The sequence below is a fragment of the Pituophis catenifer genome, unplaced genomic scaffold (assembly GCF_029215685.1).
Source record: "Pituophis catenifer annectens isolate HBS135680 unplaced genomic scaffold, rPitCat1.0.hap2 SCAF_5, whole genome shotgun sequence".
Lineage (NCBI taxonomy): Eukaryota > Metazoa > Chordata > Lepidosauria > Squamata > Colubridae > Pituophis > Pituophis catenifer.
In genome coordinates this window covers 55943541-55963337 of record NW_027256885.1, presented here as the reverse complement: position 1 = coordinate 55963337, position 19797 = coordinate 55943541, and positions in this window count along the sequence as shown.

The following is a 19797-nucleotide window of genomic DNA, read 5'->3' as shown; positions in this document are numbered from 1 at the left end:
AGAAACCAAAGCTAACCTGCTATGCTGACGCTGACTGGGCTGGGGACATAGGATGCAGAAAAAGCACCTCTGGCTACGTGCTACTACTCAACAATTGCCCCATCCATTGGTACACTGGAAAGCAAAAACTGGTGGCCACATCAACCACGGAAGCAGAATTTGTTTGCCTATCAAAGGCCGCAAACAATTTAGTATGGTTCGATGACCTGCTCTGCGACATCTGGGCTGAACCCTCATATCCAATAGTTATCCACGAAGACAACAAAGCAGCAATAGAGATCTCTAGGGCCGATGCCATAGGTCAGCGTTCTAGACACATTGACATTAAATACAAACACGTCAGGCAGTTTTCAGAGATAGGATTCATTAGAGCAGTACACTGTGACACAGAGGAGCAAACAGCAGATATTCTCACTAAACCCCTACCACATAAACAACATGCTTACCTAATGTCAAAAATGCGTGTTTGCTTGTAATTCATGTCTGTACTTGTGTATTTCCTGTATGTGCGCATACATTACCCCTGGTATCCAGTTAGGCATTTAGAGGGGGTTTTGTCATGATAAATGCCTAACTATTACTTCTCCCTGACCACCCGGTCCTTCAAGGGTTAACTAACCACATATCCCATAATCCCTGTAACCACTCCTTACCTCTTGACCCCTCCTCCTGGGTACAAAAGGGCCAACCACATGTTCCACAGTTGATTCCAGATGTATACCTGAAAGAGAAAGGTACAAGGTCAGTGACCTCCAGTACCAACAGACCAACAATAAAACTACTGAAAAGAATTGGGCTATGTCTTTGAGTTATTGGGCTAGATCCAGTTTCTAACACATATCAACCCTTTTCCAATATTGACCAATCAGTAACCTAGCTGCTGTCACCATATACAATATCAATTTTGTTTCACCCACTGAAAAACCCTTAACTATACCCAGTAAAAACAGATGAGGAGAAAATTGAATTTTTTTCTTTAAAACAGTTTGTATAACCCACCAAATTTTTATCCAAAAAGCCTTGGCTTTCTTGCATGTCCACCATATATGATAATATGTAGCATCTAAGCAATCACATCTCCAACATTTCGGTTGAACATTAGGATACATACATGACAATTTCTTAGGATCTAAATGCCACCTATAAAACATTTTATAAAAATTTTCCCTTAAATTCTGCGACTGTAAACTTAACATTCTGAACCCATATTTTTTCCCAAGTTTCCAACATAACTGGTTCTCCAAAATTTTGCGCCCATTTTATCATACAATCTTTAACCAATTCATTTTCTGAATCTCTTTCTAACAAAACATTATAAATACTCTTAATATGCATTGGGCCTTTCTCTTTTATCTGTCTAACCAATTCTTCTTCATGCAACATTAAACCAGTTTTTTTTTAATTTAAAAAGTTTTACAAATACGTTTTCTCCCCAATTCCCCCCCCCAACCCCTCCCTAACCCTCCCCTCCCCCCATGACTTCCTCAGGATAAAATCCAAATCAAAATTACATTTTTTGAAACTTAAAACCCTCCACCCCCTGTGTACTATTTATATCTTCATATCTTCATATCTTCATACTCTGGTTTCTCTTCAGATCGTATAAATCTTTCGCCTTTTACAGTTTTTTGATCTTCTCTCCATCTCAATTGAAGTTGATTAAATTGAAGTTGATACTTTTCAGAGGTCCGATATTGTTCTATGTACAATCCTTGTTTTATTGATTTCATGTAATATGCTAATTTTCTGAGATTGTGAATTTGGGGTTTTCATGAGCTGTAAGCCATAATCATCAAAATTATGACAAATCAAGGCTTGAACTATCTCGCTTTGCATGTAATGAGTCTATCTCATATATTAGTTTCACCTTTTAAGTTGCATTACTGAAATAAATGAACTTTTGTACAATATTCTAATTTTTCGAGTTTCACCTGTATTCTTTCCAGGTCTTGTGAGGTTCACTCCATCCCTTGCTAGTAGCCCTTCATGTAAGTAATGCAGACCATGGTCTAGGAAACCAAATTTCTCTTGATGAGACCAGTTGTTGTATATACAGTGCATTCAGAAAGTATTCAGACCCCCTTCACTTTTGTCAATTTTGTTATGGTGCAGCCTGATTCTACAGTTGTTGAAAGTCATATTTTTGCTCATTAATCTACACCTCATAATGACAAAGTGAAAACAGAATTTTAGAAATGTCTGTAAATTTATGAAAAAGAAAAAAACTGAAATATCACATTGGCACAAATATTCAGACCTTTGGCAACAACACTTGAAATTTAGCTCTGGTTTCTCCCATTTCCCTTTATTGTTGCTGACATGTTTCTACATCTTGATTGGAGTCCACCTGTGGTAAATCAAATTGATTGGACATGATTTGGAAAGGCACACACCTCTCTATAGAAGGCCTCATAGCTGACAATGCATACTGTAGCAGAGCAAAAGCCATGAGGTCAAAGGAACTGCCTGCAGAGCTCAGAGACAGGATTATTGCAAGGCACAGATCTGGGGAAGGCTACAATAAAATTTCTGCTGCACTGAAGGTTCCTAAGAGCACAGTGGCCTCCATAATTCTCAAATGGAAGAAGTTTGGCACAACCAGGACTCTTCCAAGAGCTGGTCGCCCGGTCAAACTGAGCAATCGGGGGAGAAGGACCTTAGTAAGAGAGGTGACCAAGAACTCGATGGTCACTCTGACTGAGCTCCAGAGATCCGGTATGGAGATGGGACAGAGTTCCAGAAGGACAACCATCACTGCAGCCCTCCACCGATCTGGGCTTTATGGCAGAGTGGCTAGACGGAAGCCTTTCCTCAGGGCAAAACACATGAAAGCCCTCTTGGAGTTTGCAAAAAAGCACCTGAAGGACTCTCAGACTGTGAAGAACAAGTTTCTCTGGTCTGATAAAACCAAGATTGAACTGTTTGGCCTCAATCCTAAACGTTATGACTGGAGGAAACCAGGCGCACCTGCCCAATACCATCCCAACAGTGAAGCATGGTGGTGGCAGCATCATGCTGTGGGGGTGTTTTTCAGCAGCAGGGACTGGGAGACTGGTCAGGGTTGAGGGAAAGCTGAATGGAGCAAAGTACAGGGATATCCTCAATGAAAACCTGTTCCACAGCACTCAGGAACTCAGACTAGGACAAAGGTTCACTTTCCAACATGACAACAGTCCTAAGCACACAGCCAAGACAACACAGGAGTGGCTTAGGGACAACACTGTGAATGTCCTAGAGTGGCCCAGCCAGAGCCCTGACTTGAACCCTATTGAACATCTCTGGAGGGACCTGAAAATGTCTGTCTGCTGACGGTCGCAATCCAACATGACTGAGTTTGAGGGGATTTGCAAGGAAGAATGGCAGAAAATCCCTCAATCCAGGTATGCAAAATTGCTGCCAAAGGTGCTTCAACCAAAGTACTGAGTGAAGGGTTTGAATACTTATGCCAATGTGATGTTTCAGTTTTTTCTTTTTAATAAATTTACAGACATTTCTAAAATTCTGTTTTCACTTTGTCATTATGGGGTACTGAGTGTAGATTAATGAGCAAAAAAATAAATTTCAACAACTGTAGAATCAGGCTGCAGTACCAAAATTGACAAAAGTGAAGAGGGTCTGAATACTTTCTGAATACTTTCTGAATGCACTGCTGTAATATAATATAATGTTATATATAAGGAAAACAGCCCAAAGCAAGTAACTGTGGGAAGGCACCATTGTAATTGACTATACAGATCCATAGTTATTTTTTAATAAATAAAACAAACATACAGGAGCTGCATGCTACCTTCTTGATCACCACTGTTTGCTTTCTATGAAAATGTTATTGTGCTTTGAAGCAAGCATTGTGTGATCTAACATTCAGGACCCTACCTCTGACTTTTATTCAATTTCTCACTAATATTAACTTGTGTGTGCATTCTATGAAACATGTTAAACTACAAATTGGAAAGGCTGGAAGTATGATAACATTACATTGCCTCAAAATTTCAATTGTTATCAAAAAGGTTGTATCTCAAGAAGAAGTAGACACAAATTTGTTCTAGTAGAAATTGTTCATTAGACAAATTGGTAGCACTGCATACTTAGAACACAAATGAGGGTCTTGTACTTGAATTACATTACTACTAATAGGAAAGCATTTAGAATAGAATAACAGAGTTGGAAGGGACCTTGGAGGTCTTCTATTCCAACTCCCTGCTTAGGCAGGAAACCCTATACCATTTCAGACAAATGGTTATCCAATCTCTTCTTAAAAACTTCCAGTATTGAAGCATTTACAACTTCTGAAGGAAAGTTGTTCCACTGATTAATTGTTCTAACTGTCAGGAAATTTCTCCTTAGTTCTAGGTTGGTTCTCTCCTTGATTAGTTTCCATCCATTGCTTCTTGTCCTGCCCTCAGGTGCTTTGGAGAATAGCTTGACTCCCTCTTCTTTGTGGCAGCCCCTGAGATATTGGAACACTGCTATCATGTTACCCCTAGTCCTTCTTTTCATCAAACTAGACATACCCAATTCCAGGAACCATTCTTTATAAGTTTTAGTCTCCAGTCCCCTAATCATCTTTGTTGCTCTTCTCCGCACTCTTTCTAGAGTTTCCACATCTTTTTTACATCGTGGCAACCAAAACTGGATGCAGGCATTATAAAGTGGTATTAATACTTCACGTGATCTTGATTCTATCCCTCTGTTTATGCAGCCTAGAACTGTGTTGGCTTTTTTGGCAGCTGCAGCACACTGCTGGCTTATATTTAAATGATTGTCCACTAGGACTCCAAGATCCCTCTCACAGTTACTACTATTGAGTGAGGTACCACATATACTGTACCTGTGCATTTTGTTTTTCTTGCCTAAATGTAGAACCTTACTTTTTTCACCATTGAATTTCATTTTGTTAGATAGCACCCAATGTTCAAGTCTGTCAAGATCCTTCTGTATCTTAAGCCTATCTTCTGGAGTGTTGGCTATTCCTGCTAGCTTGGTGTTGTCTGCAAATTTGATGAGTTCCCCATCTATCCCCTCATCCAAATCATTGATGAAGATGTTGAAGAGTACTGGGCCTATAACAGAGCCTTGGGGTACCCCACTGCATACTTCCCTCCATGTAGATGCAGTTCTATTGAGGACTACACGTTGAGTGTGGTTGGTCAGCCAGTTACAAATCCATCTGGTGGTGATGCTGTCTAACCCACATTTTTCTATCTTATCAAGTAGTAGGTTATGGTCTACTTTATCAAATGCCTTTATTTAGTTATACATAATTTTCATTAAAAGTTTTAAACAAGAAGATAAAAGCTAACACAAACTAATAGAAAGTAAGGAAGAAAGAAAAAGAAAAAAGAGCACAAAAAGAAAAAAAATGTTGAAGAAAAATAGAAAGAAAAAAATATAAAGTAGTTTCCAATGTTCTTCACAGCAGTTATAAGTATATTTCAACCTCTCTAAAGTTACATCATATTGCTCTTCTTTCCTAATAGGAAGGCATTTAGGAGTATTTCCCTGAAGCTATACTAGTGCAAGTTAAATAAATATTTGTATCATCTTAAATCATTTAATTTGAAATTCAGATATCTAATGTATCTATTTTCATAAATTAATACACATGTAGATTTGAATAATAGCATATATAGTCAATATAGGAGAAGTTTTCAGTTAATACACAATGTCACCTGACAACCAAAGTTTGGTTTATTGACAAAAATCCTTTCTATTATCTTACTGATTTCTGATTCAATTCATCACTTAGTAGTTCATATTCTTTTGTCTTGGCTTCAACTTCTTGTGACTTTTGATCATAGTTGACAGCAAGTTCCTCAAGGGCTTGGAGAACTTCTTTTACTTCCTCTTTAGAAGAATCATTTTCAGCTTGAAGGCGATTCAGTTCAGCTTGCATATTGTCTTCGTCCCGCCTGGTGGATGCTAGAAGCTATCAAAAAAGGACCATCAATAAATATATTTAAAAGCTGTTTCTTAAACTATAATGAATATATTATAGAAGCTTAGTGTAATTGTTAGTGTAAGGTATACCTATACAATTTATGTTAAGGCTCTATAATGACACTGCTCACTATTTTAAATCTTGTCAGGCTCTAGATATTTACTGTAGAGTTCTCCATTTAGTGATTCACTACCTAGGTCAATAGAATTCGTTTAGAAACCAGTATCCTAATAAAAATATAGATAAGAGTTAATAAGCTATGTGTCAACTAGCAAAGCATCCCTGACCTGCTCTCGAGTTGCCATAGGCAAGGGGGATGGGAAAACGAACTCTGCAGCTGCAGCGAGGCAGCACGTCAGTCAAAACAAAAGCACATTCCAGTCATATCTCTGTCAAGGCTTTCTCCACGGTTACCCACAGTGTCCGGAGGGGAGTGATCTCTACAACCTGCAAAATTGCTTCATTGGAGAATGTGACTGATGACACACCTTGGGGGGAGGGGGGAAACAGGGTCAGAGCTAGAACGTAAATTACGTGGGGTCAGAGTTGGCTTCACTTGGAATGTGCCGACATGAAGCTCCTAATAAATAACTGGATTTCTTTTGAAGCTTGGCTCAAGGCTCATGATTTAATTAGGGCATTGGTCTCGAACCCTGACAGCAAGCCAACTCTCTCAAAACTAATCAAAATAACCAGGATTCCTGAGCCCCGAGCTCTCCAGTCGCTCCCCAACCCCTGGGGTGCGTGAAGAGAAACTCAGGATACCATGGCAGAAAGCAGACTATTCGAAGAGAGCCTGCTCCAGGCGACCCAGAAAGAGGCAGAACTAGCCTCCACCCAGGGACTTCCAGGACCCAGCAGCCCAATCGAAACCAGAGTGCAGCCCTCCTTGACCATCAAAGCCGAGACGCCCGCCCCAGCAACCAAAGCAAAAAGGGATGAGTATTGGTGGGAAAAAAATCCCTAAAGCAGCTGAGGTCGAGTTCCCCCACCCTAGCACCCAAGGCTGGGGAAGGCCCCTGAGCGAGCTAGGAAGAGTGGAATGGATGTGGGACTGGGCACAGGTCAGGCTCCCAAAGCCCCTGATGGAACCCTTGGGGAGATCCATAGAGCAGCTAAGGGAGGAATTTGACCGAGCCACCCTTCGTAATGAGGGGCCGTCGTGCCGCCCCAAAGAGAGGGGGGTTGCAGCTGAGCCCTTTGAAGTGAGGAGACGCAGACGGGAACGCAGCCCCCCTTCTCCACCCACCAGAAGGAGTCCGAGGCTGCAGCCAGTGCCTCCCCCACATAACAGGCAAGCCACCCAGGGCAGACAGCCCCTCCCCTCTCTACGAACTAGAGCCGAGGAAGACTGCCAAACACATCAAGTGCAGGCACATGGGGGCCAACATGAGGAGGGAGGAGCAGCGCTGAATGAGCCACCCTGATTCAGGGGGAAATTCAATGGGGACTCAGATCAGCTGGATCTAATCCTTGACTTGGCTGAGATCCACCTAGAGCGCTACGGACACCTCTACCCATCCCACAGAGCCATGGTGAATACCATTGCCGAGGGGCTAGAAGGAGAAGAAAAGGAATGGCTAGCAGCCCTCCACAAGAGGAGAGCCCCCCAACTGCAAGACGTCAACGACTTCCTACGACAGCTAGAAGCCAGATTTGAGGAGGTGGAGGAGGATCCGTACGTGGAAGATGAGATCCAAAACCTAAAGCACAGAGGGTGACCCATTAAGAAACACATCCATGAGTTCAGGAGAGTCATGGGGAAGCTACCCCCTTTGTTAGTTCATTTTTTCAGAACAAGCCTGGATAAGCAAATTCCCCAGGTAACCGCCTATTGGGACATCGCAAACCGACTCTGAGTGGTTCTGAGTATCCATAAAAGTCGATGGCGGATTGCACACCAATGACATGAGAAAGCAACTGGACACCAAGGAGAGAGGACAACCAGACTGTAGACCACCTGGCCGACGGGAAGCCACAGCACCACAGCTTGCCCCAAAACCAACTCTCCCACGAAACCAGCTGAAATACTACAGATGCGGAGGGATAGGCCACATGGCATCAGCATGCACGACCCCAACCCCGAAACCAAAGCCAGAGCCACCACCCAGGGTGCAACCGGAACAAGGCCTCAGGCGTGCCGCCGACACATCCCGAAAAGCCCTCCAAGCCGCAGAGGTCTCTCCCCACCAAGCCGAAGGGGGGGAACTCCAGCTAACAATGACCAGTCGCCGGATTCCTATGACAGCGAGGACAAAGGTGAAAACGACCCAATGGTGAGTGAACTGATCCACCCTTTAGTCTTCCCAATACGCCTCACAGCCCCAAAAAAAGGAACCCAGGGGACTTTTCAAGCCCTAATAGACTCAGGCTGCACTAGATGCTTGATCAACATAACCACGGTCCTGAAACTGTAGATTAGAGTGAAAAGACTGGCCCACCTGATCAGGTTCGAACAGGTCGATGGGTCCCTATTGTGGGGAGCCTATGCCACCCACCTGACCGAACCAGTGAAGCTAGAGCTAGCAAATCACTGGGAAGCAATTCAATTCGTAATAGCCCCCAAAATGACAGAAGCGGTCATACTGGGGCTCTCCTGGCTAGACAAGCAGGGCCCGACCATCTGGTGGCAAGGGGGCAACCGAAGGCTGAGGATAGCAAGGGGACCCCAACCCCTTCCACACCAGCAGATAGAAGCATCGCCCACACAGGGAACTCTCCCTAAGGGCCCACCAGAACAACTGGCAGCCACCTCCAACAAAACCCCAGAGGCCGAACAGATACCCAGAGAATATCAGGACCTTGCAGAAGTATTCAGCAAGGCTGAGTGCAACGTTCTACACACACACACACACACACACACACACACACACACACACACACACACCGCGAGACAGACTACACTATCGAAATCATCCCTGGGGCAAAACTACCCAAACCCAAACTGTACGTCATGGTAGAACAGTACCTAAGGTGTTATGTGAACTATCAGCAGTCCAATTGGGTGGACCTCCTGCTTTTCGCTGAGGTCGCATACAATAATGCTGTTCACAGTAGCACAGGACTAACTCCGTTCAAAGTAGTGAGAGGCATGGATTTCATCCCAATGCCAAAATATCCAAGGGATCCCCCCTCCTCAGTCAGCTTGACAGACTGGCTGTCAACGCTGAAAGCAACCTGGGAGAATGTCAAGAAAGTGCTAGCTAAAGCGGCGCAGACCTATGAGAAACAGTCAGCCAAACACTGAGCCCCGCAACAGCCATTCCAGCTGGGGGAGAAGGTCTACCTCTCCACAAAGTACTTGAGGTTGAAACTCCCCAGTAAGAAACTGGGACCAAAATTTATGGGGCCATTCCCCATAGTAAAGATCATCAACCTGGTCACGGTGCAATTAAAATTGCCCCAACTGCTAGGGAAGATACACCCAGTATTCCATAGCAGCCTTTTAAAACCCGTGGTCGGATTGACCCTGAGGCCACTACCCCGTGAGCCACCGGACCCCGTGGTCATAGGGGGCCAAACCCATTATGAGGTGCAACGAATCCTCGACTCGAGGTGGCACAGGAGACAGCTCCAATACCTAATCAAATGGAAGGGCTACCCCTTATCAGAGGCATCTTGGGTAAAGAGTAGGAACATCCAGGCTGACTGCCTCATAGCTAAATTCCACACAGACAACCCTAACAAGCCTGGGGGGAATTGCAACCCTAAAATCTATACCTGTACTCAAATTGTTTTAGCTTTGCACAGGTCGCCTTCAGAAATTGAGGGGAGCTGAATGTCAACACGCAAAGCATCCCTGGTCTGGTCTCAAATTGCCATAGGCTTACTGAGTCATTACAAGACACAATTAGTCCCAAACAAACCTATTTTATTGTAACAACTGAGAATTACATTCATTCCCAGCTGAGTCCCAATTAGTTGCAAAACAAGTCCTTTGGAAGAAGTCCTTTGGGATAATCACCAACCTTTATCTTCTTTGGCACCCTGCCAGAGGCCTTACTTGGCAAAGCCCCATGAAGTTCAGAAACAAACAAGAGACGCCAACTGGAAACAGAGTTAGCAATGTTGCTTTCCTGCAAAAAGGCCCAAGTGCCTTTGTTTCTCTTTTAAGCCTTATGGGAGGGGCCAATCATCTCCTGGCCTTACTCCCGAGTTGTCCCTTTTGCTTTAGCTGCTCTTGCCTTCTGGCAGCTCTGCGCATGCGTGCACTAGGAACAGGCTCCTCCTGTTCCTCTGCCTGTCTGCTGTTCGACTCTGGGGGCTCCGGAGTCCGCGCATCACTCCCAGATGGCCCTGGCCCCATCTCTGCCTTCAATGCAGAGCCCTCGTCCAGGCCTTCCTTAGACTCCAGGACTGGCCCATGTTCCTCCCCAGCCTCCTCACTGTCCGACTCCACTGCCAGCTCCGCAGGCTCCTTTTAGTCACTGGGAGTCCCGAATGCTGGCGACCTTGTACTCGGGTGGTCCATCTCTGTCACGTGGCACTGGCTGGGGACAGTCAGGTTGGCGGAGTGGACAGACCGTTCTGGGACAAGGAGGGATCTATGGAAGACTGGGTGGACACGCATCGAGTGTGGCAAGGTCAGGCGGTAGGCGACCGGGTTAATAACCACCTCAACAGGGAACAGACCAAGGTACCAGTGGTCTAGCTTCCTTACTGGCCGCTCTGACAGAAGGTGCCTGGTGGACAACCAGACCCGATCCCCCCACAGCCAACGGCAGTGTCGCCCGCCGAGATCAGTCCATGACTCTTTTATAATCCTCCTTGGCTTTCTCCAGATACCGTCGCACCAACTGATGGACAGCCTGCAACTTGGACAGATAGTCATTAGCCGCTGGCACCAGGGAGTCAAGTTGCGTGAGGGGAAAGAACTGAGGATGATATCCCATATTAGCCAGGAAAGGGGTCGTTTGCGTGGAGGTGTGCTGCGAGTTGTTGAACGCAAACTCTGCTACTGCCAAATAGTCTGACCAATTATCTTGTTTCTGGTTCACGAAGCAGCGCAGGTATTGCTCCAGAATGCCGATAACTTTCTCAGTCCCGCCGTCGGTTTCCAGATGATGTGCCGACGACAGACAGATTTTCACGTCCAAGGCCATCATCAGCCATTTCCAAAACTGGGCTGTAAATTGAGCCCCTCTGTCCAATATGACCCTATCAGGTAGGCCATGCAGCCGGAAGACGTGTTGGATAAACATGTGGGCGGTGGCGTGAGCCGTCGGTAACCCACAACATGGAATGAAATGTGCCATCTTCGTCAGCATGTCCACCACCATGAACACGGTTGTGAATCCAGAAAACGAGGCAAATCTGTCAAGAAGTCCATGGAAATGGCACCCCAGGGTCTCTCTGGTGTCGGCAATGGCTGGAGCAGCTCTGGGGGGGCTCCCGTTGCCTACTTGACCTGTCGGCAGCGAACACAGAATGTGACATAGGCCTGGACATCGTGTCGCAATCAGGGCCACCAAAAAGTGTGAGAAACTAGATTCAGTGTCTTAAAGAGGCTGAAGTGCCCCGCTGCAGGATTATCATGGCACTGTGACAAGGTAAGTCCCCGGAGCGGCCCTACTGGCACGTATAGCTTGTCACGGTACCGCAAGAGGTCCTCGGTAAACGTCCATGGAGATGCAGGCCCTACCTCTTCCTTCCGTTGTTCCACTTAAGCATCGTGCTGCTGCGCTTCTCGTATCTGAGCCCGTACATCCACTGGTTCCTGAACCGCGGAGAAAGACTCTACAGGCAACACTGTCCAGAGCGGAAGCGGGTCTTCGATGTGGGAATATTCCAGTTTCTGCGAGAGCGCATCCGCCCTTTGGTTGCGACCACTGGGGATGTACGTAATACGGAAATTGAACCGGGCAAAGAAGAGAGACCACCAAATCTGGCGTTGGTTCAGTTTCCAGGCGGTCTGCAGGAACTCCAAGTTTTTGTGCTCTGTCCAGACTTCAATTTGATGCCAGGCCCCCTCCAGAAGATGTCTCCAGGCCTCAAATGCCATCTTAATGGCCAGTAACTCCTTCTCCCAGATGATGTAATTGCGCTCGGAAGGGTTAAGCTTCCGTGAATAATACACGCAAGGGAAGAGGGTACCAGCGGATGCGTGAGCCTGGAGTAACACCGCTCCAACAGCAACATCCGATGCATCTGCTTCCACCACAAATGGACAGTGGGGGTCAGGATGCTTCAAGATGGGCTCCTTCATGAAGGCTTGTTTCAAGACCTGGAATGCCTGCTACTCAGGGGTACTCCACTGGAATGGGACCTTTTTCCGTAGAAGCCGAGTAAGGGGCACGGTCAAGGAAGCAAAGCCGGGGATAAAGGACCAATAGTAGTTCTCAGCTCCTTGTCCCGTACGGCACGGAGACAGCAATAAAACACAGCCGGACACATCAACTGAATGGTGAATGCTGGTTTAATGCTTTCGTCAGATACGAGACAACGCCAAGCTACAAAGTCTTTCAAAGTTGGCGCTATGAGCATCCGCCTCGTAGCGCTTTATATTTCCGCGCCGCACCCCTCATTACTCCCCTTCGTAATGATCGGGGCGTTGTCCCATCAGTTGCGCCATTGTAGTTTGGGATCTCATTTCCGGCATTTTTCCTAGCGTCCGTAGTTATCCTAACCCGACGCCCTTCCACCCCCTTGCGTGTCGCCTTGTCTATATCCCATGCCACCTCCACTGCTACAACGTCTTGCTGTTTCACCGTAGAACGTTGTGAGTAATATCCTCCACCGGTCCTCCACCGTTTCTCCTTCCCGTCCCCTCCGTATGCCAAGCACGCTGGGCTCGACAGGCGGCTCCCCTTCACCAGGGTCCTCTCTGGAAAACACAAAGTAGATATATTAGTATTGCCCGACGGTTTCCATGGGTATTTTTTATGGAACCGGCGTGTTAACCGGTCAGCTGCGGTGTCTGTCGCTAGAACCCAGGTGGCTTCCTCTAGTGGATATCCCTTCCACCTCACTAAGTATTGTAACCTACCACGGTGGATTCGGGAATCTAGGATATCCTCCACCTCGTAATGTTCTCCATGTACTGGTGGGGGTGGGGCTGCTGTGGGTCTCACAGTAGTTACAGGTTTAAGGAGGCTGCAGTGAAACACCGGATGGATTTTCCCTAACAGGGGCGGAAGTTTTAGACTGACTGTAACTGGATTAATAATTTTTTCGATGGGGAAGGGACCTAGGTATTTGGGTCCCAGTTTCCGTTTAGGTAGTCGGAGTTTGATATATTTCGTGGACAGGTAGACCATATCCCCAATTTTAAAAGGTTTTGATACGGCTCGTTTTTTGTCGGCCTGGATTTTATATTCGGCTGCCGCTTTATCAAGGGCAGATTTTACTTGCGGCCACAGAGTTCGTATTTTCTCTCCCCACTCGCTAGGCGCTATTTCTGGTTGCGTAGGTCTGAGTTCTGGGATAGCAACGAAGTCTTGTCCAGTGACTATTTGGAATGGCAAACCCAAGGAGTCGCTGGACATCCTCGCCGAGGAGGTTGCCAACTACGCAAAGACTCCACCTTGCTCAGCTCCATGGCAATGCCCTCAGAAGAGATGCAATGCCCCAGGAACTCGATGGTGGACTGGAAAAACTGGCATTTTTCCAGTTTCGCATACAGGTGATGCTCCCGAAGCCGTTGCAGGACCAGGCGGAGGTGCTGTTGGTGGCTCTCACGGGAGGGAGAGTAGATCAGAATGTCATTCAAGTAACTCACGACAAACTGGTCCAAGAGGTCCTGGAAGATGTCTTTCATAAAATGTTGGAAGATGGCGGGAGCATTGGTCAACTCAAACGGCATGACCATATACTCAAAATGTCCATACCTGGTGCCGAAGGCCATCTTCCATTCATCCCCGGGATGGATCCAAACAAGATTATAAGCCCCACGCAGGTACAATTTAGTGAACATGATAGCCTCTCGGAGTTGTTCCAATAGTTCGGGAATAAGGGGCAGAGGATACCGGTTGCGCACCATGATGGCGTTTAACTTGCGGTAGTCGCAATAAAACTGCAAGTCTCCGGTCTTCTTTTTCAAAAACAGGACCAGGGCGGACAGTGGCGACGACGAGGGCCGGATAAAACCCTGAGCCAGACTTTTGTCCACAAAGTCCCGTAACGCAGCCAACTCAGGGTCCGACATCGAATACAAACACCCCACTGGGAGCGGCGCATCATGAGAACCGATGGTCAGGTGCAAGGGTTGCGTGGTGGCCTTAATAGGCCCAGACAGAAGCACCCGGCCATCAATGGTCTCCACGAGCATGGGAGGATCATCTAGACACTGAGGGACTGCATATTTGTCTGCAAATGCCGCATCCATAAAATTAGTTGTAGCTCCAGAGTCAAACAAGGCGTGAGCCGGAATCCCTTGCGGACTATTGGACAAGAATACTCTTGTTGCCAGGATCAAGTGCAGGGGGGGTCCGGGCTCCACGTCTGCTGGGCGTGACTTGGTGTTGGTACATGCCCAACCCAGGGTCTCCCCTAGATTGGGATTGGGGCGTTTCCCAACAGGGTTTTTTGTGGCTGTGGGCCAGGCCCAGGAGCCGACTCCCCTTGTCACTTCTTGGGGCAAAAGGCGGCCATGTGCCCAGGTTCCCCGCAATACAAACACAACCCCTCTGATCGCTGTCTGTTTTTCTTGGCCACTGACAGACGGGGTCTGGCTGCGCCTAGTTCCAGGGGCTCCTCCCGTGGAACCGGGGTCTCACACACGACTGGTACCACCCGGGTCTCCTGGCAGGCACGGCGACTGATCCGTATCTGCAACCGGGCATCGATCCTAAGGCACAGGTGGACCAGCGCATTGAGGGTTGGAGGAATATCAACCTGGACCAGCTCGTCCTTCAACTCCTCCGATAACCCATCCTGGAACGCATCCATTAAGGCAGCCTCATTCCAGGTTGAATCCTGGCTAAGCAGCTGAAACTCACCGATATATTCCTGCAGCGGGTTCTGGCCCTGCTTCAGGGTCTTCAGACATCTGGTAGCAGTCTGCATTTTGATAGGGTCCTCATACATACAGGTGAAACTCGAAAAATTAGAATATTGTGCAAAAGTTCATTTATTTCAGTAATGCAACTTAAAAGGTGAAACTAATATATGAGATAGACTCATTACATGCAAAGCAAAATAGTTCAAGCCTTGATTTGTCATAATTTTGATGATTATGGCTTACAGCTCATGAAAACCCCAAATTCACAATCTCAGAAAATTAGCATATTACATGAAATCAATAAAACAAGGATTGTACATAGAACAATATCGGACCTCTGAAAAGTATAAGCATGCATATGTACTCAGTACTTGGTTTGGGCCCCTTTTGCATCAATTACTGCCTCAATGCGGCGTGGCATGGATGCTATCAGCCTGTGGCACTGCTGAGGTGTTATGGAAGACCACGATGCTTCAATAGCTGCCTTCAGCTCTTCTGCATTGTTTGGTCTCATGTCTCTCATCTTTCTCTTGGCAATGCCCCATAGATTCTCTATGGGGTTCAGGTCAGGCGAGTTTGCTGGCCAATCAAGCACAGTAATCCCATGGTCATTGAACCAGGTTTTGGTACTTTTGGCAGTGTGGGCAGGTGCCAGGTCCTGCTGGAAAATGAAGTCAGCATCCCCATAAAGCTCGTCTGCAGAAGGAAGCATGAAGTGCCCCAAAATCTCCTGGTAGACGGCTGCATTGACCCTGGACTTAATGAAGCACAGTGGACCAACACCAGCAGATGACATGGCTCCCCAAATCAACACAGACTGTGGAAACTTCACACTGGACTTCAAGCATCTTGCAGTGTGTGCCTCTCCATTCTTCCTCCAGACTCTGGGTCCTTGGTTTCCAAATGAGATGCAAAAGTTGCTCTCATCAGAAAAGAGGACTTTGGACCACTGAGCAACAGACCAGTTCTTTTTGTCTTTAGCCCAGGTAAGACGCTTCTGACGTTGTTTGTTGTTCAGGAGCGGCTTGACAAGAGGAATACGACATTTGAAGCCCATGTCCAGGATCCGTCTGTGTGTGGTGGCTCTTGATGCACTGACTCCAGCCTCAGTCCACTCCTTGTGAAAGTCCCCAACACTTTTGAATGGCCTTTTCCTGACAATCCTCTCCAGGCTGCGGTCATCCCTGCTGCTTGTGCACCTTTTTCTTCCACACTTTTCCCTTCCACATAACTTTCTATTAATGTGCTTTGATACAGCACTTTGGGAACATCCAACTTCTTTTGCAATTACCTTTTGAGGCTTTCCCTCCTTATGGAGGGTGTCAATGATGGTTTTCTGCACAACTGTCAGGTCAGCAGTCTTTCCCATGATTGTGATTCCTACTGAACCAGACTGAGAGACCATTTAAAGGCTCAGGAACCCTTTGCAGGTGTTATGACTTAATTAGCTGATTAGAGTGGGACACTTTGAGCCTAGAATATGGAACCTTTTCACAATATTCTAATTTTCTGAGATTGTGAATTTGGAGTTTTCATGAGCTGTAAGCCATAATCATCAAAAGTATGACAAATCAAGGCTTGAACTATCTCGCTTTGCATGTAATGAGTCTATCTCATATATTAGTTTCACCTTTTAAGTTGTATTACTGAAATAAATGAATTTTTGCACGATATTCTAATTTTTCGAGTTTCACCTGTAAGTCTGAGATGATCACAAATCCCCCTGAAATCGTCCAACAGAGGACTAGCCTGGACCAGCAGGGGCATGGCCCAGTGAGCCGCAGAGCCGCAGAGCAGGCTGATCATAAACCCCACTTTATTCTGGTCAGTGGGGAAGTCCTCCGTTCTCAGGCTGATAAAAATCTGGCATTGTCCCAAAAAAGCAGGAAACATGGCCTGATTGCCATCAAACTTTTCTGGCAAAGCAACGGGACATTTTCTATGGGGAGGGGGAGCAGCAGGAGCTTGGAGCTGAGCCATCTGTGCTGCCAACAAAGCTAATTGCTGCTTAAGCTGCGTGTTCTCGGCCCGAAGCTGATCCATCGTGATAAAGGTTTGTTGGTATTTAGTTTTGTGGCAGGAAAGCAAACTGTTGTGACCTAGGCTTACTGAGTCATTACAAGACACAATTAGTCCCAAACAAGCCTATTTTATTGTAACAGCTGAGAATTACGTTCATTCCCAGCTGAGTCCCAATTAGTTGCAAAACAAGTCCTTTGGAAGAAGTCCTTTGGGATAATCACCAACCTTTATCTTCTTTGACACCCTGCCAAAGGCCTTACTTGGCAAAGCCCCACGAAGTTCAGAAACAAACAAGAGACGCCGACTGGAAACAGAGTTAACAACGTTGCTTTCCTGCAAAAAGGCCCAAGTGCCTTTGTTTCTCTTTTAAGCCTTATGGGAGGGGCCAATCATCTCCTGGCCTTACTCCTGAGTCATCCCTTTTGCTTTAGCTGCTCTTGCCTTCTGGCAGCTCTGCGCATGCGTGCACTAGTAACAGGCTTCCTCCTGTTCCTCTGCCTGTCTGCTGTCCGACTCTGGGGGCTCCGGAGTCCATGCATCACTCCCAGATAGCCCTGGCCCCATCTCTGCCTCCAACGCAGAGCCCTCATCTGGGCCTTCAGACTCCAGGACTGGCCCATGTTCCTCCCCAGCCTCCTCACTGTCCGACTCCACTGCCAGCTCCACAACATAGGCAAGGGGGATGGGAAAACGAACTCTGCAGATGTGACGAGGCAGCACGTCAGTCAAAACAAAAGCACATTCCAGCCATATCTCTGTCAAGGCCATCTCCACGGTTACCCACAGTGGCCTGAGGGGAGTGATCTCTACAACCCGCAAAATTGCTTCGTTGGAGAATGTGACTGATGACACACCTTGGGGGGAGGGGGCAAACAGGGTCAGAGCTGGAACGTAAATTACATGGTGTCAGAGTTGGCTTCACTTGGAACATGCCGACATGAAGCTCCTAATAAATAACTTGATTTATTTTGAGGCTTGGCTCAAGGCTCATGATTTAATTAGGGCATCGGTTGGAACCCTGACACTATGAAATATTTACACCATGAGCTACATTTAGCAACACATTTATTTTGCACCATTGTTTTTCTGTTCATAATATGTAAACAGTAATAATACTCACCTCTTCCTGATCCAACATCTGTGTTTTTAGTTTTTCTACTAATTGGCTTTGTTGATTGATTTCTTCATCCTGAATAAAAAAGGGAAAGAAAATTATTTACTCATTAAAATAGGCATTGTTCTTTAATCCTGTTTGACATAAAGAAAACAATTAGCATCCAAAAAGCATAGTCATATGTTCTACATGTCAGATACCTTATCATTTAAGAGATAACCCTAGTGCCAAAAGGGTCCCTCTTTCAAATCTAAGAGGACTCTTCAATGCAGTTTATGATACAGGTAGTCCTTGACTTATGACCACAATTGAGCCCAAAATTTATGTTGTTAAGTGAGACATTTGTTAAGTGAGGTTTGCCCCATTTTACGACCTTTCTAGCTACAGTTGTTAAGTGAATCATTGCAGTTGTTAAGTTAGTAACATGGTGGTTAAGTGAATCTGGCTTCCTCATTGACTGCTTGTCAGAAGGTAGCAAAAGCTGTTCACAAGACCCCAGGACACTACAACTGTCATAAATATGAACTAGTTGCCAAGCATCCGAATTTTGATCACGTGACCATGGGGATGCTGCAACAGTCAGAAGTGTGAAAAATGGTCCTAAATCACTTTTTTCAGTGCCGTTGTAACTTTGAACAGTCACTAAATGAACTGTTGTAAGTCAAGGACTACCTGTATAGGATGGAACAGTTATATCACATTTGTTTTGTCTTAACAGGAATAGTAATTACATACTAGATCTGACCCAAACTTTGAAGATGACCAAAGTTGTTCTTCAGATTAGATCCTGTCAGGCTTTCAGAATGTGGATGCTCAGTTCAAAAATACAACAAAAATATACATGCATCTCTTAGGTTAGCATCTCCTTTGATGGTATGATGTATAGAAATATTAATCTATATCTATATTTGCCATTTAGTATTAATGGCAATAAGATGGGATTGCCAAAGTACAGATCAATTGTGTAGGAGATGACCAGGCTGAGCCCAAGGGAGGGATCAAGCACGTCATCAGTTTGGAGTCTCTTTGTGCCCACAAGAGAACTAAGTCAAGCCCTCCTCGAATTCCATTGACTCTTATCTACTGCAAATTTGCCTTGACCGTTAGTAGTTCAGAGTCTTATTTAGAGACAGCATGAAATAAACTTGCACTCATTTGAATAACCCTGGTTCCTGATTCCTTGAGCCTGACAAATTGAAAGTTTATCTCTCAATTTTCAAAACACCATGTACTGAATAAATTGAATCAAATTAATTTGAGTGATCAATACTTTGCAATCATTCATTCCATTTTCTCTGTCAAACACAATTTGGGCTTTGATACATTAGTTTTCAGATCCATGCTTATCATTACATCATACAATCTATCATTTACCCCAAATCATTTAGGTTCTCAGCCAAAACCAGAATAATTTGCATACATACAGCCTCCAACCAATATATCTTTAACATTAGGGTAGCCATACTCCTAGTCTGGGGGTCGGCAACCCGCGGCTCTGGAGCCGCATGCGGCTCTTTCACCCTTCTCCTGCGGCTCCCTGTCGCACCCACTGGTAGTTAACTTTTTCACAGGTAGTACCGGCTGATTTCATCCATCCATTCGTCCCGGGCCCAGTGACTCCTCGCGTGGCTTGAAAAGAGACTCGCTCCCCTCCCAGTCACTCCTCACGTGGTTGGCCCCACCCATCGCCTCAGTCACTCCTCACGTGGCTTGAGAAAAGAAGAGACTCCTCACCTGGTTGGCCCCGTCTGTCCCCCGCCCCTCCTCCCTTCGCCAGATAAGAGA